General features: G+C 40.5%; 1 protein-coding gene across 23 annotated transcripts in view; it reads left to right on the forward strand.

The window, feature by feature from the left end:
• NRXN1 (neurexin 1) overlaps positions 1–25,455 on the forward strand; it is a 1,265,182-nt gene that overhangs the window by 293,099 nt on the left and 946,628 nt on the right. Inside the window, exon 1 of one of the 23 annotated variants that reach the window (XM_073339214.2) lies at positions 21,175–21,192. The exons of the other annotated variants lie outside the window; for them this stretch is intronic. The gene's annotated coding sequence lies outside the window, so the exon portion shown is untranslated. Of the gene's footprint in view, positions 1–21,174; positions 21,193–25,455 lie in introns of those variants that run through there. 23 annotated transcript variants of the gene reach the window in all.

Raw genomic sequence — 25,455 nt, forward strand, 5'->3', positions numbered from 1 at the left:
CATTCTTGGTATTTATTCAATACATGTGTAACCTTTTATTTAAAGTGAATTTAGTGATGTATTACACCACTCTGGGTTCAGCTCTGATTGCTACAATTTCAAGGTCAACAGAGTGAAAGTTACCTCTGTTACTTGTTTCAGATTTAGAGCCCCTAGGAACACATGAAGACCACGGATAGTGACTACACATGTATTCACAAGTACAAAGTCTAGTCTGTTTTACAAGTTTTATTAAAGTTACAATTAAGGTTATGATTACCTGTGCATACAGAAATCATATGAAAACCTATGCACAAGTTACAAATATAGTCCTTATTGATATTCTTAGGGTCTGATGGATACCTTGCCAACTGATCATCAGTAAAAGGATGGTTCCTGCTGGAATTTTCCTGTAGGTAACCCACAGGGTTGCCAACTCTGAATGAAGCTATTCCAGGAATTTTTTTTTCCCAACATGACATAATATAATTTTCTTAAAATAGCCTATTAAAATCTCCTGGATTGCTTTCAATAGTCACTGGGAGATTGATGCTGATTCCAGGAGACTCCAGGCCAAACCTTGGGAGTTGGCAAACCTGGTAACCCATTTTACCCAATCCAGGAGTCCTCTTTTATCATGTGATTCTGACTGCACCCAATACTCTGCACATGTACATGTCAACCCTCTTTTTCTTTATCTGCATTGCACCCCCCAATATTGGGGTGCCCCATTTTTATAGGTTGTTTGTAGTTCCTTTTATTCTCATTAGCATCTACACAGAACCTGTACCCTGCGGTCAGGACACATGTTAGAAAAAGAGTTTACAACAAGGTATCTCATGATTTTGAATGGTACATTGTGGTCACTTTTTTGTAATACTACCTATCGGCACATCTTGCTCATGATCTGGGGGATCAAGTTATTCTTTGGTCACTTACTTATGTCAAGCATTTCTTAAGCCTGTGGCCTAGTATGGCTAAGCTGACACCTTAAAGGCCTCAACCTGCAGGCCTTGCATTTCAGCCCTGCTTTACTTAGATATCTAGTACAAACTTATCACTTCTAAATACTTACTGATCATATATTTCTTTAATCCTACAATTTAAATCTATTTAACATACAACAGTAGAATCATAACACAATAAATGAATGATAAAGTGAACTAATTAGTTACACTTTTATGTAAAAAGTTTCATCATTCTGGTTTCAAGACATCCTTTCCATAATTTTAAAAATGAGATAAAATTTTCCTCAAACAAGGCCATATTCACTAAGGTCAGACTCCATAAAACAAATGAGCTGTGGAGAAATGCTCTTTCTGGTTGTGAGTATCTAAGCACTTACAGTATCTCTCACTGGAAAAGCTTATCTTATTCTGGTGGCAGAGATGAGTGAAGAGACATTTCTGGACATTTGTAAGTCGTGCAATTAAACCATTCAAATTATTTGGCAACTAATACAAAGCTGAAACAGCAAGATTTTCAGTATGGAATGAAGACTAGTTCTGTCCAACTCCTCAGTATTGACCTAGGCAATGTAAATTATATACATATAAATTATTTAAATTATTGTTTGAAATTTGCAAAAATTTGTGTAGGGAAATATAAATGATCTGCTAGCTTCCAAACTAGTTTTTAATGGAGAAAATTATTTGCCTGGTGTGGTATTGCACTGGACATGTAAAAATAAGAATTTTGTCTTCCTTAGCTCCTGGAGCACTGTACTTGAGTGATGTGGGATGTAGTTGAACTGGCATTCCATTGACTTCTCTAGACTATGGTGATGGAAACATACAGTGGTAATTGATTCTCCATCAAATACCCCTAGCGCAGGTTGTAATGAAAAGGTCTGTTTAGGGGGCTCAATTTACATAATTCTTTTTAGCTGTATTTGCTCATATCACAAAGTCACCACACAGTGTGGCTCAGCAAAATTAGACCAGCTGTCTCTGCTGCACAAAGATTCAGCATCAGAAAAACAACTAAATTGCCGCTTTACATTAAGATGCAGTGACACGATCTTTATGAAGAAGTTTCCCACAATCCCTGCCTACACTCTGTGTCGCAGCAGTTACTGTACTGTCAGTCCCTTGCTTTGATGGACACTAAAAGTCACCCCATTTCCTCCATATTTCAATCAAAATGACTAAAATTTCTAGCCATACAAAGCAGTGTTCGAAAGTGAACCTCCATTACTGGTTTGAACACAGTCAGATTAAACAGGCAAGAGAATTTTCCAAGTACAGGATCTTGAACGTGGCCAGATAAATAGAGCTTTGTCTGTGTTGTGTTTAAGTAGTGTTCAGAGATGTGACTTTGGTTTATTATTACCTTTATTATTAGACAAAAAACCCACTACAGCAGTAGTGGCAAATAATCTAGTAAAATCTGCTGCATCTCAAAAGGATTATAAAACCTCTCCTGTGATTGACACTGTCTGCCATCCCACACTTATGAAAACAATAGCATTGATCTTTAACACACCATATGTTTGATCATTTGCTCTACTTTGTGTGGAAGCTGGGGTGGGAATAGTATAACCTTATCTTTAGCTGTCTGATTATTAAAATGTATCAGTTATAACTTTAACAGGACGAGGCAGCACGGTTGAGTGGTCTGAGTGCAAGGTTTGAGAACTCAGAAGTTCCTGTGGTCCACATTCTAGCTTTGACGTGGACTTAGTGTGTCTTCTACTCCTTTTCTCCATTTGTAAAGTGGAAATAACACTCATCCTTCAGATGTCACTGGGAGGATCACCTAAACCAGGTGGCAGCCATCTTGAGAATCCTCCGGGAGGCCGGGCTCACCGCGAACCCAAAAATAATGCTGAATTGGGTGGAAGGAAACAAACTATCTGGCTTATACCCTGGGATGAGGCAAGCTGTGCCCACTTATGGGGAAAGTTCAGGCAATCCAGAACAACCCGCCTCTCACTAAAAAGCAAGCCCAACCAGGGTCTTGGGCTAGGACTCATCGGCTACTACAGAAGCAGCCCAGGGAAACCAGGCAATAATTTAGTTGAGAGTTGGCCTGATACATGGTCAATGTGTTGCAGGCAGATCCCTGTTGACCCAGTGGTGGACCACTTTGCCACTGTTAGGGCCCTACGCTGGGTCACGGAGGAGTTGGGGGGGCCCTTGTCCTCCCTGCCACTGCACCTCTGGGGTGGCAGTACTCCCCCTCCTTAGGCTAGGAGGTTTGCACTCCTTGGGTGTCCCTACCTGAGCCCCATACACTGTGCTTGGTGCTCACCCCTGTCTGAGCTGGTGCTACAGCTCTGCCTGACTGCAAGCCAGAGCCTTGACTGTTTGCTGCCCTGCCCTGTTTAATGGCCAGGTGAATAAACTACTACCATTCTGCCTGGTGCAAGCCAGAGCCCAGACTGTTTATGGGCCTGCCCTGCTTGAAATCCAGGGCCCATTGATAACTGCTAATTCCCCCCCCTTTTTTTTCTTTGTATGGAGACGACTCTTGCAGACCAAACTGCAAGGATGCATGGCCTCCCTCAGACGCAGATGCAGAAGGCTGGCAGCACCAGCGTACAGTATCTATATAGCACAATATAACTACTGAGTAGCATAAAGAAAAATCTGTGGTCCTATAGAACTTCCTGGTTGTCACTGCATTGTACACCATGGAAGTCTGATCTAAACAGCATGTATACCATGGAAGTCAGATTGTCTTGCTAAAGAACAGAGATCCCTATTGCCTGACTTAAGGGGACAATTGTTTGCCTTTTAGCAGTATAGGCCTTATTTCAAAGTTAAGCAACTCTCATTCCATAAAAGACTGAGGTATATACACACACACTCACCAGCAATTTAATAGTATATTCTTGTTATTCATTTTCTTTTCTACACAGTACTAATTAGCTTGAAGAAAAGAGAATCTTTAAAAGACTCAGCAAACTTAAACATATACTTCTATTCAGAATAATTTAACCTACTTTTGTTACTAGTAACACCTAAGAGAAAGATGGTTAAAAATCATTAGCGGAGAAAGGTTCTCTATTTTTGTTTATTGTGTTCCTTTGTGACTAGTCAGTTTCGTTGTTCATCTGTATCGTCAGTCAGTTTCCTTTGTTGTTTGTGTAGGTATTTCTCATACAAACAAGAGCATTTTAAATAAAATAAATAGTAAAATATAAACATTTGACAGGAGGATCTGCAGTAGTACCTGAAAGTATTTTAAACTCATTTTTTTCTGAAATTGACTACATTTTAGTTGAGTATCTCTTCAAAAGCATTGGAAAGTTTGAAAAATTGAATATGCAATTAGAACTAAGTGCAATTAGAATAATAAAAAAGGGTTTAGTATTGTCAGGGTTTCAATTACTACAACATCCTTATTAAACTAAAATGTTGGAGAAAAGATGCAGTTTATCGATGAAAAATGTCCGATATAAAGATGCCCTCTGTTGAGAAATTGGTACCAAGTTCTAAATGCTTTGGGAGTATTAGTTGCAAATACTGCAGAACTGAGTTAGTAAGAGGATCACAAATAGGAAAAATCAACATGTCTCACTTAAAAGAGAACAATGGAACAGTACAGACCTTGAGGTCTTTAGCATATGGCCTTTAGCTTAACACATTTTAAAAAGCTGGAGTTTTATTTTTAAACTTATGTACAAATTAGGGCTGGGAGAAAGGCATACTGAGGTACTAGAGATCTGTATTTGGAGCCTGCTAGTTAGAATGTTAAGAGTTGCCTGTGGTGTTAAATAGAACGACTTGTCTGCCTTGCTGCTTCCCTTCATAAAACACATCCTTTCATAACCTACACAGCAATGAATGCCAGTGGCAGTGGGACTGCTTCTTTCCATCACTGCCCTGCTATGACAATTGTGTTGCTGTGAATTTAGCAAGGACATGCTTACTGAGCAAGGTATATCTCTAGCAGTGTGTCACAGCCCAGGGTCACTAAAATGCTCCTTCATCCATCCCTTTTCCGTTAGCCTGTACCTGGAGAGAGAATGAGCTGGAAAGACCAACCCCCACCTGTATGATGAAGTTAGAAACCAGGTGGATTTTTGGTAGCAACCCTCACCCCCATGAACAAGGGTGAAGGGAACTGTGGTGTTAGCCTCAGAGACTACGGGATTAACTCACTTACTTGATGCTATGCTTAGCTATTATACTGCAAAAAATTTCAGCTTCAGGTTTTATTAATTCTCTGCATAAACCATTGGTTTGTTCTTGATATTTTTTAAATATCTATTTCCTGATAAGAGACAAAATAATTCATATCAGCTCATTAGGATCCAGTTTTCACATCCACTGTTTATCTTGAAAATTGCAGTGGGGTTAGGTCCCTTAGAAACCTCTTTAAACCTTTGTTGGGTAGCTGGTTAAAGGATATTGGTACACTGGTTTCCTGAAAAAGGCAAATGATTAGATGGTCAGGAGGTGTGACACATAAGGAAAGTCAAAGGTGAGATTGAGCACTATTGAAATTGATAAGAGGTGGGTCTTGTATAGGTAATATGATTTTTGCAAACACTGAAGAGGTTACTGAACAGCATAGAGAGTAAATGCCTTAACAACCAGGAAAACAAGCATTGGAAAGATTTGCTAAGGCATATCTGAAACATATGTGAGGAGGTGTATTTGTTGGCTAGGTAAAATACTGATGAGACCAGAACAGATGGAAATCTTGCACCATAAAGGACAGTTGAAGTATATAATTCAAGATGTCTCTTCCTGTCCACCATCTACAACTCTGACATAGGTAATGCTCTAATGAAATGCTAATTGAAGGCCAAATTGTGCCACCCTTATTTACACTGAGTTATACTTTGCTCTTATTTTAGTCACATTGGTTTCAATGAGATTACTCATGAAGTAAGGGTCTGTTTCATATGAGTAAGGGCAGGAGAATCTGGCCCTGGTTAAACCTTGCTGGCCCTACAACCAGGCTATGAAGCCTTATATTTCTGCTGCAACTTCATCTAAAAAAAGATACCAACATAAGGCATTCAGAATGAAATGAATTTAATCTGTTGCTGTCGGAAAGAGAGCTATTTGATGGTAGCTGTTTTTATCTATCCTTTTCTCTCTCCCCTTTCCTCTCTCCCCCGGATGAGATTACTGGGTATTATTTTTTATTTTAACTCTGCACCCTTTTTGGAGATTTCCTTCTGTTACATTGCACAAGTGAAAAGCTGGCTAAATCTCTCCAGCCTGTCAAGGCAAAATGAAACAAATGGGTGTTCATTTCAAAGCAGCTGTTAATGGCAATGTCTGATTGAAAGTTGTGCTTTAGATGCACATGTAAGTGCTAGCTAAAGGAGCACTGCAGCAGAATACAAATATCCATTATTAGTTCCTCTCTCTGGCTGCTGTTGGCTTGTACACCACAGTGTTAGCCACTGCATTCTCATAGATTATTTGCTGTAGACTGTATCTTGACCCCTTGATTCTGAATATTCCTGGAGTAGGATACTGATACGATTTTTGTTATTGTTGTTCTGTTTGACTTTTGGAAAACTCTGGTGGTTCTGCCCTCAAATATTTAAATTTGTTTCTTCCGAAGAGAAACAGTAGTCTTGGTGGTTTTACTCTTATTTTTGTGTAAAGTTTTGACTGAAGTGTAAATTTTCTTGTTACCATAATGAGCCTCGGCAAATGATCCTAAAAGATCAGGTATAATTTCCTCATAGTTTACAATGGCTGCTGTAATCAGGCTGTTTCCAGGCAACTGGATCCTGTAGTTACTTGTTTCTCAATTGCTGCACAGCTGTAGACTCTTCCAGCTGAAGAATGTTGAACATTATTAAAAAGCAAATATAGAGAAGGCAAATTTCTGCTTGCTTTTTGCCATGTATTTGGTTATTTTTAATCAACACGTTTATTTCTGTTTTATTTTATCAGAATGCAAAATGGTCCTTTGAGATAAGGGGTCAAGTAAAATGTGATTTAAACCTTGTGGGAGAAGGTTTAATTTTCATTTAATGAGAAATATGATCCTATCTTATTGCTTGATATGCAAAACCCAAATATAACCTGGTCGCATACCTGATATTGGAAGACCATTATAACCTGACCTATTAAAAGCAGAAGCTTTTGGAGCAGGTACTCAGTGTGATAAATGCTTTGCTAAAAACAACAAAAAAAAGAAAGATTAGCTCCAACAGGTGCACTGTCAGTTTTTTTCTTTCTGAGCAGTTGAACGATTCAGAAAACAAACTTTTGTTACTGTAACAACCTATTCTTCTGCGAACGCTCCTCTGTAGTAGTGGTAGCACCTCCTGTGCTTGAGATCGGAGAACTTTAGTAGCAGTGTCCGTTGGGCTGGACATGCGCTCCTCACTGTCTCGCGCTGTGAGTGGTATCTATATAGTGCTGTGCGGTCCTACCGCCCTCAGTTCCTTCTCAACCGCCTTTGGTCTGGGACAGAATCCTGAGCAGAGCCCTTCCGTCATCCCTAGTCTTTAGTATTAGCACTAATAGTAGTGTTTATGTTATAGCTTGGTAAATGGTTGAGGCCCCGAGATGCCTTCCTCTAGTCCAGATGTTCCAACCATCTTCAACAGACCATCAGTTTGGCAACTGTTTGACCCCTTTCTATCCATCATGGCAAGAAATCACTTTGGAGAAGTGGGTCTTTGAAATTGTCAACAAAGGGTAGCCATGCGGTTCATCTCTCTCCCACAGGCGCCAACAGGAGGTGAGCTGGGGCGCGGGGGCAGGTGGGTGCTCTGCACCCACCAATTTTTCCCCGTGGGTGCTCCAGCCCCAGAGCACCCATGGAGTCGGTGCCTATGTTCTCTCCCACCCACCCCCTACCTCTCCCTGTCCCTCTTCAGGGACCCTTCTCATGAACACCTGCTAATGGAAGAAATAAACCACCTTCTGCGACTGGGGGGCCATAGAACTGGTCCCATCCCAGCACAGGGGGAAGGGTTTCTATTTCCACTGTTCTCTGATCCAAAAGAAATCTGGTGTGTGGAGGCCTATCCTAGATTTGAGGGAACATCACAAGTTCATCAGACTACAACAGTTCAAGATGGTCACACTATCAACAATTTTTCCAGCAGTGAAACAGGGGGACTAGTTCTCTGCCGTCAGCCTCCAATATGCATACTTTTATATCACCATACACCCTTCCCACAGTTGATTTCTCAGGTTCATTACCAATACAAGATGCTACCCTTTGGCTTTTTGGCATCACCTAGGGTATTTTCCAGGGTCCTCACCATGGTGGTGGTGCACATATGCAAACAAGGGATTGTAACATTCCCATATCTGGATGACTGCCTCCTCAAGGCTCCATCCAGAGTCAAAGCTGTTGAAGCCTTGAGAAAAACAATGGACCTTTTCTCAAATATCAGTGTACAGATAAACATGCAAAAATCAGTATGGACTCCAGTGCAGCATCTGGAATTTTTATTGGGGACTAGTTGGGTACTATTCAAGCCAGAACCTTCCTCCCAACTCACAGATTTTTTGCAGTAGTGAATCTCATTTCCACAATAAGAACTGGCCTACAGATCTCTTCCAGGACATGCGTACAACTGGTTGACCATATGGCAGTGGCCATGTTCATGAAAAAACATATCAGGCTACACATGCACTGTCTCCAGGTATGGCTACATACAGTGTACATGCCCCACTGACACTGCCTAAACAAACTCCTATCCATACTAATCAAGATCAAGGATTCATTAGATTGGTGAACATAACCCCAAAATGTCTGCATGGGGGGGGGTCCCTTTTCTAAAACCAACACCATCCTTGATAATGACAACTGACACCTTCCTAATCAGTTGAGGAGTACGTATACAGACCCAAACTGTGCAGAGCAGATAGTCCCTCTCAGAATCTACATTGCATATCAGCCTCATAGAGCGGCATGCAGTCTGCAATGCATGCCAGTGCTTCCTAACACTGATCAGAAAAAAGACCATAAGAATAAGGACGGACATCATTGCCTGCATGTTCTACATCCACGGACAAGGGGGAGCCAGGTCATGATCCCTGGTCTCAGAAACACTGAAATTGTGGAATTAGTGTATCCAGCATGACATCAAACTGTTGGCAGCGTACCTCCCTGGACATCAGAATTCCAAGGCAGACAAATTGAACAGGAAGTTCTCACAAGATCATGAGTGGAAATTAAACAAAAAAGCTCAACAGCATGTATTCCACCCCTGTGTGTTCCTGAATGTAGATCTCTTCACCATACCCAACAAAGCCAGATGTCCAGAATTCTGCTCAAGAGCAGGACTAGGTCACCGATCTTGAGGGGACACCTTCCTCATCACATGGAGTGCACCCCTACACGATGCCTTTCCACTGTTTCCGTGTTGTTCAAAGTACTTTTTTTACCCTGTAAACCAATGCATAGTATCTATAATTTGTATGCAGAACCCAGGCACTTCCCCCCCCCAACTATATTCCTCCATTTCAATTGCATGTAGTTCAAATTATTCCCTCCGTTACACCCATGAAGTCTGCACCCATGCAACCTCCAGTAACAGAGGGATGAATTTGACCCATATATGCAACTTCAGTCATTTATATTGGAAGGATATTTCTGAGTTTGCAAAGGGGTAACAGAAGACAAATATAAAACTGTTTGGGGAATGAGAGCCATGAAGAGATATTAGCCAACACTGGCCTACAACACATAGCTTATAGGAAAGATCATAATAGGAGATCCAGCACAGATTGACAAGATCTTTAAAGAAAAAAATCTGGGGAGGGATTTAGAAAGACAGTATATGGAAAAATACCAACACGTGAAATATTTTTCCACATTTCTATATTTTTAGCAGAAAATACTTATTTTCTGACTCTACTTTTTTGACCATCACCCATAAGCTGTTACTCGTGCCAGCATGACATTAGTACGTATGTTAAAAGCTTAAGTCACTACTTTTGAATGGAATCTAGAATGTGGCAACACGTAACTGTTCCTCCTCCTCAAAATTGCTCACTTGCAAACTCCCACAGGGATCTATCTTAGTTCCCTTCTCCTACTCAACATATACATGAGACAACTATTGCTAACCGAAATCAGCATCAGCATTAAGTAAATGGTATTAAAACTGTGTGGAATATTGTTACAACGTGAATGTGTTAGGGCAGCAACTTTCTTATTTCCATGTTTGTGCAGCACCTGCACAAATCAGAACCCGATCCTTCACTAGGGCATCATAGAATCATAGAATATCAGGGTTGGAAGGGACCTCAGGAGGTCATCTAGTCCAACCCCCTGCTCAAAGCAGGACCAATCCCCAACTAATTCATCCCAGCCAGGGCTTTGTCAAGCCTGATCTTAAAAACTTCTAAGGAAGGAGATTCCACCAGCTCCCTAGGTAACGCATTCCAGTGTTTCACGACCCTCCTAGTGAAAAAGTTTTTCCTAATATCCAACCTAAACCTCCCCCACTGCAACTTGAGACCATTACTCCTCGTTCTGTCATCTGCTACCACTGAGAACAGTCTAGATCCATCCTCTTTGGAACCCCCTTTCAGGTAGCTGAAAGCAGCTATCAAATCCCCCCTCATTCTTCTCTTCCTCGGACTAAACAATCCCAGTTCCCCCATAAGTCATGTGTTCCAGTCCCCTAATTATTTTTGTTGCCCTCCACTGGACGTTTTCCAATTTGTCCACCTCCCTTCTGTAGTGGGGGGACCAACATTGGACACAATACTGTGTCCAATGTGGCCTCACCTGTGGTGAATAGAGGGGAATAATCACATCCCTCAATCTGCTGGCAATGCTCCAACTAATGCAGCCCAATATGCCATTGGCCTTCTTGGTAACAAGGGGCACACTGTTGACTCATATCCAGCTTCTTGTCCACTGTAATCCCCAGGTCCTTTGCTGCAGAACTGCTACCTAGCCATTCAGTCCCTAGTCTGTAGAGGTGCATGGGATTCTTCCGTCCTAAGTGCAGGACTCTGCCCTTGTCTTTGTTGAACTTCATCAGTTTTCTTTTGGCCCAATCCTCTAATTTGTCTAGGGCCCTCTGTATCCTATCCCTACCCTCGAGCATATCTACCTCGCCTCCTAGTTTAGTGTCATCTGCAAACTTGCTGAGGGTGCAATCCACACCATCCTCCAGATCATTAATGAAGATACTGAACAAAACCGGCCCCAGGACTGACTCTTGGGGCACTCCACTTGCTACCGGCTGCCAACTAGACATGGAGCCATTGATCACTACCCGTCGAGCCTGACAATCTAGCCAGCATTCTATCCACCCTATCATCCACTCATCCAGCCCATCCTTCTTTAACTTGATGGCAAGAATACTGTGGAAGACCGTGTCAAAAGCTTTGCTAAAGTCAAGGAACAACACGTCCACTGCTTTCCCCTCATCCACAGAGCCAGTTATCTCATCATAGCAGGCAATTACATTATTCAGGCATGACTTGCCCTTGCTGAATCCATGCTGACTGTTCCTGATCATTTTCCTCTCCTCTAAGTGCTTCAGAATTGATTCCTTGAGGACCTGCTCCTTGATTTTTCCAGGGACTGAGGTGAGGCTGGCTGGCCAGTAGTTCCCAGGATCCTTCTTTTTCCCTTTTTTAAAGATGGGCACTACATTAGCCTTTTTCCAGTCGTCCGGGACCTCCCCGGATCACCATGAGTTTTCAAAGATTATGGTCAATGGCTCTGCAATCACATCTGCCAATTCCCTTGCACTGTCAGATGCAGTGCATCTGGCCCCATGGACATGTGCTCATCCAGCTTTTCTAAATAGTCCCGAACCACTTGTTTCTTCACAGAGGGCTGGTCACCTCCTCCCCATGCTGTGCTGCCCAGTGCAGCAGTCTGGGAGCTGACCTTGTTCGTGAAGACAGAGGCAAAAAAAGCATTGAGTACATTAGCTTTTTCTACATCCTCTCACTAGGTTGCCTCCCTCCTTCAGTAACGGGCCCACACTTTCCTTGACTTTCTTCTTGTTGCTAACATACCTGAAGAAATCCTTCTTGTTACTCTTAACATCTCTTTCTAGCTGCACCTCCAGGTGAGATTTGGCCTTCCTGATTTCACTCCTGCATTCCCGAGCAATATTTTTATACTCTTCCCTGGTCATTTGTCCAATCTTCCACTTCTTGTAAGCTTCTTTTTTGTGTTTAAGATCAGCAAGTATTTCACCGTTAAGCCAAGCTGGTCGCCTGCCATATTTACTATTCTTTCTACACATCGGGATGGTTTGTCTCTGTAACGTCAATAAGGATTCTTTAAAGTACAGCCAGCTCTCCTGAACTCCTTTCCCCCTCATGTTGTTCTCCCAGGGATCCTGCTCATCAGTTCCCTGAGGTTTTCAAAGTCTGCTTTTCTGAAATCCAGGGTCCGTATTCTGCTGCTCTCCTTTCTTCCTTGTGTCAGGATCCTGAACTCGACCATTGCATGGTCACTGCCTCCCAGGTTCAACAAGTAAATAGATTTATAAATAATAATAATAAAATACCAGAGGGGGTAAGTAGCTATGTTAAAATCAATAGAGACATAATGGCAGACACTGAATACATTTTGGTGGTTCAGGTGAACTAATTCATTCAGATATGCTAAGAATTAACTTAAACCATTACCCAAAACTTAGTGAACCAAAGCTGAGCATATTTTAAGGTTTGAAAAATAAAGTGGAACCTATATTTTATTAGGTATGGGCTGAAATCATTATGTGACTGCAGCCTGAGAAGTCTCCTGTGACCAAGATCAAAATCTTATTGTTAGATTTCCAGAATAAATATCTTCAGAAAATTCTACGCAGAATTAGAAAATGAAGAAGTTTTCAGGAAATAAGATTAAAATGTGGTGTTAAAAAATGTTAAGGAGGGGAAAAATAGTTATTTGCTTTTCAAGGACAGCTCTTAATCTTCTGGCCTATGTGGATAGATGTTCTAAGAGTTGGTTTTTAAAGGCAGCTGGATAGCTCAAAGTCATTGCAACACTTTCAGCTCATTAGAGCATCAAAAGTTAAGAAAGAGTGTATAAAAGGAAGAGTAATCGGAATCAATACAGAGACACTGGCAACATTAATCAGAGTTGCATTTAAACACTTAAATCAGAGTGATTCCAGTCTGAAGCGCAGGTGTGCCCTTCCCCGTGTAGGTGCTCAAGGTAGGGACAGATTACTAGGATATGTTGACAAATTGGTGCCCGCTGATGAATATGGTTTGATGTGCCTGTTCTTGCAGCTGAATCATGTTTAGCTCTAAGCTAGTGGACCAGTTCCCAATATACCAATTCAGGTCCAGAACAGAAGCAGAATTTCAGTCCTTTTCTTTAGGGATGGATTTATTCTCCAATACCAAAACAATACAACACAAACTAAAACAGATACAGCAGGCCCTGCAACCTGGCCCCTCCTAAAGCATCTTCCTCATAAGGCTTCTGCTGCTGTTCACACTGCAGGAATCTCCACCAGGTGGTCTACCTACCTAGCTGGAGTAGGACCAAGCGTGGTGGTGGGGTCCTTTCCCAGTCTTTTTCCAGGACCTAGGTCCCCTGCAAGTTTCTTCCTGGTCCCTGCAGGCCCTCTCCCCTAACTATGCTGCTAGCTGGCTTGTCACCTATGTACTAAGCACCCTATAGCATAACCTATAACACAGTCAAGTTTTAGCAGTTTCTTCTCAGTTGAAGTATGTAATACTACAGATCTATATTGTGTATCCTCTGCTTCTCAAATATGCCAACAGATGCCACTGCATCATCTATTGTTTTTCCTGACCTTCCTGATTTTATTTTTGGACTGTGAGTCAGATATCCAAAACATGTGTGCTGTTTGGCTTTAGTAAGGACAAGGAAAAAAGAAAACCTGTTATTAAGCAGCTACCTAACAATTTGATACAAACATGAATTACTATCTCATTTTGTTCTTTAACGATGTGTACTCAATTTGGATGAAAACTTCCAAAGACTTCAACTGATCCGTCTTTGTCACAGCATATTTTTGTTCAGGCTTTTAATAAATTATTCAAACATTGGCTGCAAAATGGATACGTAAAAAAGGACTAAATAAATGTTTCAAACCAAATATACTGCCTTGAAAGTTCAGTAATCCAGATGTATTTTAAATATCTACGGTGAGCAGACTATTTGCTGATTTTGCTTTTCTTTCACATTTGCCCCAGTGAATTTTATTCATTACAATTTAAATTATAAATATAAAGAAAACAAAAATAAAAAGCTGTAGGTATAGTTCTCTGCTAATTACATTTTAGTGGGGAAAATTGTCTACTTGTGTTTTTTTAAGTCTTGTATTCCCAGGAAGAGCAATTTTAAGATCATGATTTTGTTCTCATCTTTGATAGACATTTCAGATGGTGGTGGGCAAATATAATTTGCTGCCTGTTTACCCAGTGTGAATTAAAATGATATCTGGAAATGAATCTACTGATAGAAGAATATCTGACATGATAGACTAAATTTGTTTTAATACTATGTACTTATAAAATGGTTTTAATTTGTTCCAAATATATGAAAGTATGGAAGTTACTGAATATAGATAACATTTAAAAAAATAAAATACTATAGCTAACAAAAGTTCAATACTAGAGCATTAAGGAGCCATTTCAGAGAAGTTCCTTCATTGGATTTTTTTTTAAAGATAGGGACAGTGAAAATTAAGAACTGAGACTGTTATAACTGAAGGGCAGCATTTATTCAGATCTGGTCCCTCAAGACTTATTAAATTCATTGTGACTGCTTGTGAGAGGAAGGTGACAGGATTTGTCCAAGATAGCAAAATGAGCTAAAATTGTGCAAGGAAAAAAGGTGTTTTTTCTCCTGTATCTTTGGAGCCAGCAATGAGAACAGGACTGCATGGATAGAAGAGTGCGGATTGCCCACCGAATGACTAGCAAGTTATAAGAACTGATCTAACTTTACTTCTAGTAAACAAAGAAACCCATGGCCATTATGGAACAAATAGAGCTAATTTTTTTTTCCATGGATTTCTAAATAGCTGGAAAATCAACATTTGGACAGCAGGTGAGTACTGCATCCCTAGAAGCACCATGCTAGAGGCTGTGAAGAGGGTAATACCGTATTGGTTGTTTGTGGTTTTTGGACTTCACTATGGAAGAAGACCTATACAACAACAACAACAACAAAAATACACAGCATATTTTTCAGTGTCTTGTTTCAAATTTAACTAAACCACTACATGTTAACTGCCAAGTCATTCTGATTGCTCAAAATTTGTGAGAGCCCCTAAAGCAGATTTCCATCAGTTGAAAAACCAATACTGGACTGTCATTTGCATATTGGATTGTGTTATTCATATGCTGTAAACAACAATTAATCATATTTTTCATTTGCTTACAGGCAATATAGTTACCAGCCTTTAAATGGGAAAATATTTAAACCCTTGAAGTGTTTTTAAATTTCCCAGTAAAGCTGTGACAAAGTGTGTGTTATATATATATATTAAATAGACTATTTGCTGAGAAGTATTTGGCCATGAAAAACATTGGATGAATCTAATTTATTCTAAGGGAAGTTCATTGTTAATTTTGCCAGACTGTTTGATTCAACAATGAATCATCAAATTATTAAATTTAGCGAAAACAGCAGGAGTTGATAGTGATTCCCTTTGTTGACTGTAACCCAAAGCATGGGCAGAATTTGTGCTGACTTACACACTGTTCCACATACTGAGTCAAGTGTTGCAACATTGAGTTTGTCAGCCCAGCATTTGGATCAGTCTTTAGATGGCTTACCAGCTAGAGACTGATCCTGTAGTGTGCCGAGCACCTACTATGTTGTGTTTTAATGCACTCTACACCTTTCAGAATATGACCAACAGCTGACTGGATTGATCCTCTTGTATACACCAGATGTATTCAGCAGCAGAAGAGTATATCCTGAGATATAATAAAAGAGACCAAGTGGAGAAGGCATCTCTAGAGGGACCAGTGCATGGCAATTGGAGAATGTCCATTGGAATGTCACAGAATGGACAATCCTATGAAAGCTGTCAACATTAGCAGGAGATGGTTAAAGCTGCAAACAGTGCCTTCATCCCTCACCCTCAAGAACGATACTGACAGTTTTAGAAATGAGTTATGAGGTTGAGATTAGCTCTTTAAAATATCCATTTTCAATAAATATCAGACTGCCTTCTTGGTGAAAATAGTCACTTTTAATATAAAAACAACTTGACATTTTCAGTAATACTTTTAATGAGCATTGCTCTGAGCTATAATATAATGAAATTTGCTTAAAAGTAGAACAGGCTGGTGATGCTTGGCAGAACAAAGTGGCATATGGTAAATCAGATGTGATTTATTGGCAAGCTCTTTCATTTTTTGGAAAGCTAGCAGCTTTCAGCACAGTAGACTGTGTCTTGATATTCAGTGCTGAAAAGAAACAACTGCTGAACGATATACACAGGTTAATTTAAAAAGGTGTGATTGTTTAATAAAGGCAAGTGAAGAACTTTGTCTTATAAATGATTCTTTGCATTTATTGTTCTATGTGTGATAGCTAACTTTGTCTACCACTGCATCTTTAGATTAGTGTCTCACTAAATATTCCAGTATTTGAAACATGTACAAGATTTTTCAACCGTCAGATCCTCAGCTGGCATCAATCAGCATAGATCCAGGGGCTTCAATGTAGCTATTTACAGCAGCTGTGGATCTGGCCCAGAACATCTTGACAAATATATGTATTTCACAACAACAACTATGGTTAAGGTTACATTGGGACTTCTACTATTCAGTCTAGCAAAGCCCAAATGGCATATACTGGAGGAACTGTTGGGAAGGGATATGCATCCCCATGTAACTCCAATGGAGCTAGGGTGGAGTGTGATGTAGCCTGTGGGTGTATTACACATCCCTGTCCCCTTGTTGCTCTTTGCAGTGGGAAAGAAATTCTGGAGGCAGCTGCCAACCAATTCTATGATGGGGAAGATAAAACTTGCCCTCCTTATGGAAAGAGAGAGATTCCTTCCTTTTTAAGCCCTCTAACAGACTTTCTGCAGAAGTGGAGAATCAACCCATCAGAAAGCAAACAGCTTAAACCCGCTGTCAAGGTTCCTTCCCCACTCTGAACTCTAGGGTACAGATGTGGGGACCTGCATGAAAGACCCCCTAAGCTTATTCTTACCAGCTTAGGTTAAGAGTTCCCCAAGGTACAAACTTTTACCTTTTGTCCTTGAACCTTTATGCTGCCACCACCAAAGTGTCTAACAAAAATAACAGGGGAAGTGCCCACTTGGAAACATCTCCCCCCCAAAAAATCCCCCCTAGCACTACACCCCCTTTCCTGGGGAAGGCTTGATAAAAGTCCTCACCAATTTGTATAGGTGAACACAGACCCAAACCCTTGGATCTTAAGAACAATGAAAAAGCAATCAGGTTCTAAATGAAGAATTTTAATAGAAGAAAGTAAAAGAATCACCTCTGTAAAATCAGGATGGTAAATACCTTACAGGGTAATTAGATTAAAAAAACATAAAGAATCCCTCTAGGCAAAACCTTAAGTTACAAAAAGACACAAAACAGGAATATACATCCCATTCAGCACAAACTTATTTTATCAGCCATTTAAACAAAACAGAATCTAACACATATCTAACTAGATTGCTTACTAACTCTTTACAGGAGTTCTGACCTGCATTCCTGCTCTGGTCCTGGCAAAAGCATCACACAGACAGAGCCTTTGTTCCCCCCTGCCCCTGCTTTGAAAGTATTGTCTCCTCATTGGTCATTTTGGGCAGGTGCCAGCGAGGTTTCTTAGCTTCTTAACGCTTTACAAGTGAAAGGGTTTTTCCTCTGGCCAGGAGGGATTTAAAGGTGGTTAGCCTTCCCTTTATATTTATGACACCGGCTAAGCCTGCTTCTTGTGTGACAAAGTTCCTCCTCTGCCTCAGTGGGTCCTGCGCTTATTGGCAGATTTGCTTGCCTCAGAGATTCACGGCAGCCCTCAGTTTGGCCACTCTTGCTAGTGGCTCAAACCTGCCATCCACTCAGCTAACCTCATCACTGGCCAGCATGGGGGAAACTGAGAACAATCCCCACAGTCTCTGTGTCCCACCTAGTGGGTCGGGACAGGGCAGATCCCTTTCCAATTTAGACCTTCCCTTCTGGTGTTTCTCACAGACCAGGTCAACTCCTCCTGTGTCCGATCAGGAGTTGCGGGGTGGGGGGGAACCTGGACCCACCCTCTACACCAGGTTCCAGCCCAGGGCCCACTCTCTACACCAGGTTCCATCCCAGGGCCCTGTGGATAGCAGCTGTCCACAATGTTCCCTGTATCAGCTGTGTGACAGCTACAACTCCCTGGGCTCCTTCCCCCAAGCACCTTCTTTATCCTCACTGCAGGATCTTTCTCCTGAAGCTTGATCACACTTGAACTCTTCACTCCTCCAGCAGCACACATTCTCACTCCCTGCTCCTGGCACACACCCCTACTAACTGATGGGAGGTCCTTATTAAACCAGGTGTCCTGATTACCCTGTCTGCTGTAATTGAATCTAGAAAGTTCTTAATTGGCTCCAGCTGTCTTGGTTAGCTTGCCTGTCTTAATTGGTTCTGGCAGGTTCCTGATTGCTCTTGGGCAGCTCCTGCTCTGGTCACTCAGGGAACAGAAAACTGTTCATCCAGTGGCCATCCAGTGGCCAATATATTTGCCTTCGACCAGACTCCTGTATCCCACTGGTCTGGGTCCGTCACACTTGGTTGCAGAGAGAAGCACACACACACACACACACACACACACACACACACACACACTGTCATCTTGTAAACAGTGTATAATGCTCAGGTACTATGGGGATGAGGGCCATGTGAGCAGCTGGATGTGTGGCATCAGTTTTGCTCATTCCTTATTCAGGTAACATTCCCATTTAATTCAGTGAGAGTTAGGACTGAGGACTTCAGTTCTGTGTGTGTCTGTAGTTACTGAAAACAATTTAGAAATAAGATAAATATAAAAGTAGTGAGGAGAATACAACAGTTGAAATCAAAATAGTGTTAATAATTTGCTGCCTAAATTAAAAAAAAGTTTGTTAAATCTTATTGTAAAGATTCTTCAGTTTAGCAGTAGTTATATCACCTATATATTTTTGTTGTATATTGAAAATAAGCTCCAAAGGGACATGTTTCTTGAGTAGAGAGCTTTTTAATTAAACAGGTAAATTATGCTTCCAGAGAATTAGCCCTCTCCACTCTTACTATTCAAAATTTACTGAAATAGGAGAAATGGTAAAAGGAGTTACTAAATGGCTGCTTCTAGTCTTACGAATTTTGACTAATTGAATTTTTACAATACAGTCGTATAGATAGAAATTATTGGCAGTCGCTGAGGAAAGCTGCATCACTACCTTTCTTGAAGATGACTTTGGCATAGAGTACAGTACAGGAAACAATTGGAAACGACATCATGTGAGGGCGTGTCTGTATTCTGCTGAAATATATGTATTTTTTAAGTTCTGTCTGAAAATTTTTCTTACAAAAATTAGCATTGTAAAATCTGAAGAAAGGATAGTACTGGTAAATTGGAATTTAAGAAAGGGAGTTTGGCATAGGTTCATATTGTAAGGTCTCAGTGAGCCCTAAGTAAAGGGCTGTACATAGCTGCATCATCTGAGGAGGAAATTGTGATTCTCCATCACAAAATCCTGCTTGGTTATTTTCTTGCCCTCCCACCCTTACCCCAAAAGGAAGAGTGTATCTACTGTTGGACTACTCCAGTCACCAATTACTTACCCTCCCTAAGTCTTGATTTAAGACATAGATACCACAGGCATGTGCACAGGGCCTCAACTCCTGGATTCATTTGATATCAGCCTATTGTATTTTTAATGAAAAATTCTGTCCTTCGTGGTTGCAAAGAATAGCTTGAAAATGTGACATGGAAATAATGGATGCAGTGACATCTGCCTGGGTCTGCAGAGAGCCTGAAACAATAGCTTTGAAAGAGGTGAAGTGCCTCATTCATCTCAATGAGTTATGTACGTATGCGAGTAGTGGGACCCTGCCAATTTCTCTGTGCATGTTTGTCTACACAAAACTGGACCTGAAGCAACTAAACTGGTTTGAATTCACACCTGTAGGTATTACAGTGCAAGTCGTTGTGTGGACATTTATTTTGAATTAAGATTGAAATTATTTCACTTCCAGTCTGTGCATAGACAAGCCTTGAATGCGACAGGAAAAGAGTTTAGTAGCCTTAGACCACCTACTCAAGAAGATACAGCCCAGAAGCTGGGCTAAGTGTTGGTGGGAGCCCTGCTGCCACTCCTGTCTCTCTCCTGATAGTGGAGGGGCTGCTGCTCTGCCTTCCTGGGAGATAGGACATCCTGCTGTGAAGTGGGCATGGGCACATAGTGCAGGGAAAGTCCTGTGAGGGTGGAGTTGATGAAGGTCCCTGTGTCATGGCATGCCTGGAGCCCTGACTTGCCATGCTGCCTCAACTCAACTGGACAACATGTAGTTATATGCGCAGGAGAAGGCACATGAGGGGACACTGACTGGGAGTGCCAATGTGTATTTTGCAGGGGGTCTTCAGCCTAAAAATTATTCTTTCTTTAATTTTTTGCTGGCTGTGTTTTAATGATCATGTTGTGCAGGAAGCTTTCTGGAATACAGATTTTTGGGTCAACTCTTGTACTCCCTGTGATGTTGCACTCCATATGCTTTATAAAAATATGCTTATGAAGGTGAATATGATGTAACTGGAATATGCTTGATTCAAAAGGTCTCTTGTCAGGTATCATTACAAAGCTTATAATCTACTGAGTGTGTTCATCCTATTTGAATGCATGTATCATTCTGGTATCTGAAGCTGGAAATATGAAGTATAACTCTGTGATCCTATTGTAATTATGCAAAGTGTGGGTCATTAATGGTGGTTTAGAATCTTGATGGCTCCCATTGATTAGGACAATTGGTTGTAAATGGTTTATTTACCTGCAAACTTTCCTGTATACATGGGGGCCAACCCAGGAAGAATGGAAACTAGGGGCCGTTCAGTGACATGTGACCCAGTCATATGATACTGGAATCCATCTTAAATCTGGTACTTTTCCATTTAGAAGGAGGGTTGGGGACCCAGAGAGACAAAAGATTCCCACCTTGTGCCAAACTATAAAACGGGATGGAGCAGGACAAAAGAGGTGGCCAGTCATGAGAGAGCCTCTGCTTACCACCTGAGATGTCTGCTGGAACTAACAAGGACTGTACTACAGGAAAGGGTTGGGCCCAGACTAGGGAGGCGTCTAGTCTGTGAACATCTCTGAGGGTGAGATATTACTTGTAATCAGTTTCTTAATGTATTAGGCTTAGACATGCATGTTTTTGCTTTATTTTGCTAGGTGACTTACTTTGTTCTGTCTGTTATGTCTTGAAATGACTTAGATCCTACTTTTTATACTTAATAAAATCACTTTTGTTTATTAATGAACCCAGAGTAAGTGATTAATACCTGGGGGAGCAAACAGCTCTGCATATCTCTCTATCAGTGTTATAGAGGGTGGACAATTCATGAGTTTACCCTGAATAACTTTATCCAAAGTAAAATGGATTTATTTGGGGGTTTAGATCCCATTGGGAACTGGATGTCTGGGTGCTGGAGAGGTAACCTGCTGAGCTGTTTTTGGTTAAAGTCTGCAGCTTTGGGGGCATGGCCCAGACCCTGAGTCTGTGTTGCAGCAGGCTAGTGTGTCTGGCTCAACAAGGTAGGGTTTTGGAATCCAAGCTGGCGGGAAAATGGGCTTAGAGGAAATTTCAGCACATCAGGTGACAGTCCCAAGGGGTTCTCTGTGACCGAACCTGTCACACTCCTCCTTTTTGAAGAACACTGAATAAACCTGAATGCACATACTACAGCTTTTCCTCTGCCAATTCAGCATTCATTCAATATGCTGAACCTGTTTCCTAATTTTACTCTTACACCTTTTGAATTGCATGTTTGGTGTGGTATTATGCAAGATATGCTGTTCTGTCAGTGGAAACATAGCACACATTTCTGTTGATAAAACACATATCCTTTATAGGCTTTGTGTAAATTCAAGCAAATCACCTCTCTCCCACCTTTTAGACTCTTCAGGATAAGAATAAACTAACACCATTATGTTTAAATAATATTGCTTTCTAAAAAAAAACTTTTCAAGTTGATCATTTATGTCAGCAACAACAAAATGTAGCTGGCTGGCAATATTATGATGGGGATGGTGTTTAAATTAGAATTGAATGCATATAATTAACAACTATTTTATGTTGCTTTATATAGGGCAGTTTTAAAATAAGATGCAGCCATTTCCTTAGCATGTATCAGACAAATTACAAAATAACTGAAATTCATTGAATATCCTCACCGCCACTGTTGATGAAAACATTTTTAATACTTAAGCGCTTTCCTCTTCTGAATGTTGGGGGGAGAGGGAGAATCTATAATTTTTCCCACTCCTCCCTGGAAGTACCCAGGATTTGTTATATTTTTAATGTTACTTTTGAAAAGCACAGAGTTGAATAAATATAATTTGGAGACATCAGTTCTGAAACTTAAATTAATGAGTGCTTCCCTTAGTGATTTGAGCAGTACATGCAAATTGAGATTTCCCCTCCACCCCCAGAGTGCGGTGATGAAAGGATATTCTGATTAGCCAAATGGTATAGATTAGTTATGACTCATCTCTGGAATTCAGCTACTTGAATTCTGTAGTTAGTATTGGGTGCTTTGCAGTAAGATTTTATGAGTATCTACTTGGTGTTTGGCTCTGATACTTTTTTTCTAGGTAGGCACATTTTCATACTGTAAAATGGTCCAGGATGAATTATGGTTTTGTTTCCATTGGCATGTGTTTAGACTTCATATTGTGTGGTTCCAAAAGATAGATGATGATAATATGACCAAAAATAGGGCAGAAACTGATTTTATAAGTGGCAGTTATAAGAGGGTAATTCAGTATACAGTATTTTGAAATGCTAAGAAAATTTTCTATTAGCCATAGTTTATATATTTAGTATATTCCATGTGTACGTTGAGATTTTCAAAGAAAGATAATGTATTTAAATGCTACAAGGGCTCAAAATCCTTATTTCTTTTTTTCTATTATAGTAGTTCCTTGGGCTAATGGAGAAAGGCACTTCAATATGCTAGGCACTGTACAGACTTAGGGTAATAGACATTCCCTGCCCCAAAGTGCTGACAGTCTATTGATTTCCCAGTTCCTTCTCTATAATTTTGAAGTTTCTGATGTTGATAGTGCTTGGGTAGAGTTTAATTGTCTTTGGCATTTGATAATTATATAATTGTTGATCCTTTTGGAGTTATCTGCTTTATTAATCAGATAAAATGAAATTTTGAATCTTTTTTACTAAAATTAGACCTTGAATATTTTGTGTTCATTATTTTTATGAAGTTAATTATTTTGTATTGTTTAATTAACTACACAGCACTGTTCCTCTTCCAGTTAGCTGTGTTCTTTTGTTCAATTAGGTCTTTAGTTGTTTTTTATAAAGTCACTTGTTTGTGCCTATTGCTTTTTCCTGTCCTGTGAGAAGATGATAAAGGGATGGCACAAGGCAGAATGGAAAGGGCACCCTGGTGGGGATTTTGTTGATGGGACTTATTCTTGTTGCCAGGGTATTGTGATCTGGGGTGGGGGTGGAGTTTGCATCCATTGGAAGAGCACTTTCATTTATAATATCAGAAATCTAAATAAATTTGGTCATCTTCCCATTCCAAGTGAATTTCCATTGCATTATGACCCTCTAATACTGGCAAGTGACAGTTTTCTTTCTATAAACAAGCATGAAAAAGCTTCATTTGCATGTATACATTAGTAATACTTAAAGTAGCACTTTAAAGTTGGAGATCTTTAAATGTTACATAAGAGCTTCCAATCTGTATATTGAGTAGGTAAATATGAATATTCCTATTGTGTAGATACTGTACATATTGGAAATCAATGTCCAAGCCAGGATTATAAGTCCGGGCCTGTGTACACTACCACTTAAATAGATGCAACTCGTGTCGCTCAGAGGTTTGAAAAAGCCACCCCTCTGAGTGACGTAAGTTAGATTAACTAAAAGTTGTGTCCACGCAGCATCAATGCAGCTGCGCCAATATAGCATGTCCGGTGAAGACAAGCCCTCAAGAGCTTGACTCCTCTTCTGCCCATTCTAGGCAATGCAAGTATAATATAAGAACATTGTTTAAAATTGTAAGTGTAACACTAGTCTTTAAATAGACCCCTACTGATCAGTTCGTTTAATTATTCCCTACCTTGTGTAACTATTTACAGCTGTGCACAATAAGTGGCTTTCTCTTCCACTTTGCACAGTTGTAAAAAAGTAGAATAGATTTAAATTTTTTATTAAAGCTAATGTTAAAAAATTATATAATACATAGGTTGGAAAAAGAGTGTCTGTACATCAGGGTATAGTGCTTAGATTATCCAGAAATATAAAGTTATTTTTTAAAAGTCATATGATACATAGAGTACACAATCAGCAATAACCCAAATTTAGGTGCATAGATTTAACAGTACAGTTTAGATATTAGAATCCGAATACATCACTCATGAAAAGTTGTACAGAGATTTGGTTGTGGAAAGCAAAATATGAGTGGAGATTGTTCCTCAGTAATTGAGAATTAGGTTGGTTGTCCATTAGATAATACAATCCATGAGGAAAGTATTTGTTACTTTCCTGACTGCACTTCTCATCAGCATTCCAGCTCATCCCTCCTGATATTGCCAATGTCCAGTGATGTGTTCTATGTAGATGTCCCTCAACCACCATGAGTTGCCACGTCAGCCAAGCGTAGCGTTTACCGATTCTGCATTCTCTCAGCACTCACTTGTTACTGGGGTCCCATTTGCCTAAGACTCCGACGATCATAACTACACAAGGTGCAAAGTATAGTCAGGTCTGAACAACCAAGGGGCTGACCGCCTCCAGTGACCTTCTGGTGACCCTTACCTTCTGTTGCAGTTGTGAGCAATCTGTACCTTGCGGGACTGGATGCTATATGATAAACCGTAAATTATTCAGTTAGGGTGGATTCAGCCCCAGCAGGTTTTGTGATGCACTCCAGCATATGGAGGAGGAGTTAGCTAACATTGGTCTCCATGTTTCATGGTCAAAGACAAAACTGCAAAATCTAGGACCAGGTCCACCCGTGACTCCAATCTCTTAGAACAATGAAACTGTCAAATCAGTTTCCAGCTTTTGCTATCTGGGTTCTATGCTTACCAGCTCCTCCAGTTCTCACACGGAGGTTGTCCATTGGATTGGCATCACAGCATTTGCCATGGGCCATTTACAATGGATATAGAATCAACATCATCTTAGTATGACAACCAAGTTCAGGATTTATACAAGCTGTATCCTTCCCATACTATTGTATGGCTGTGAAACATGGACACTATGCTGCGCAGACTGGATAAAGCAGTTGGCGTTCCACACAAAATGTCAATGTCGTATACTGGGAATAAAGTGGAATGACTTCATCTGTAATGCAGATGTTTATGGTCACTTGGGGCTACAGACTACTGGG

This window comes from Lepidochelys kempii, chromosome 3 (genome assembly GCF_965140285.1).
Source record: "Lepidochelys kempii isolate rLepKem1 chromosome 3, rLepKem1.hap1, whole genome shotgun sequence".
NCBI lineage: Eukaryota > Metazoa > Chordata > Testudines > Cheloniidae > Lepidochelys > Lepidochelys kempii.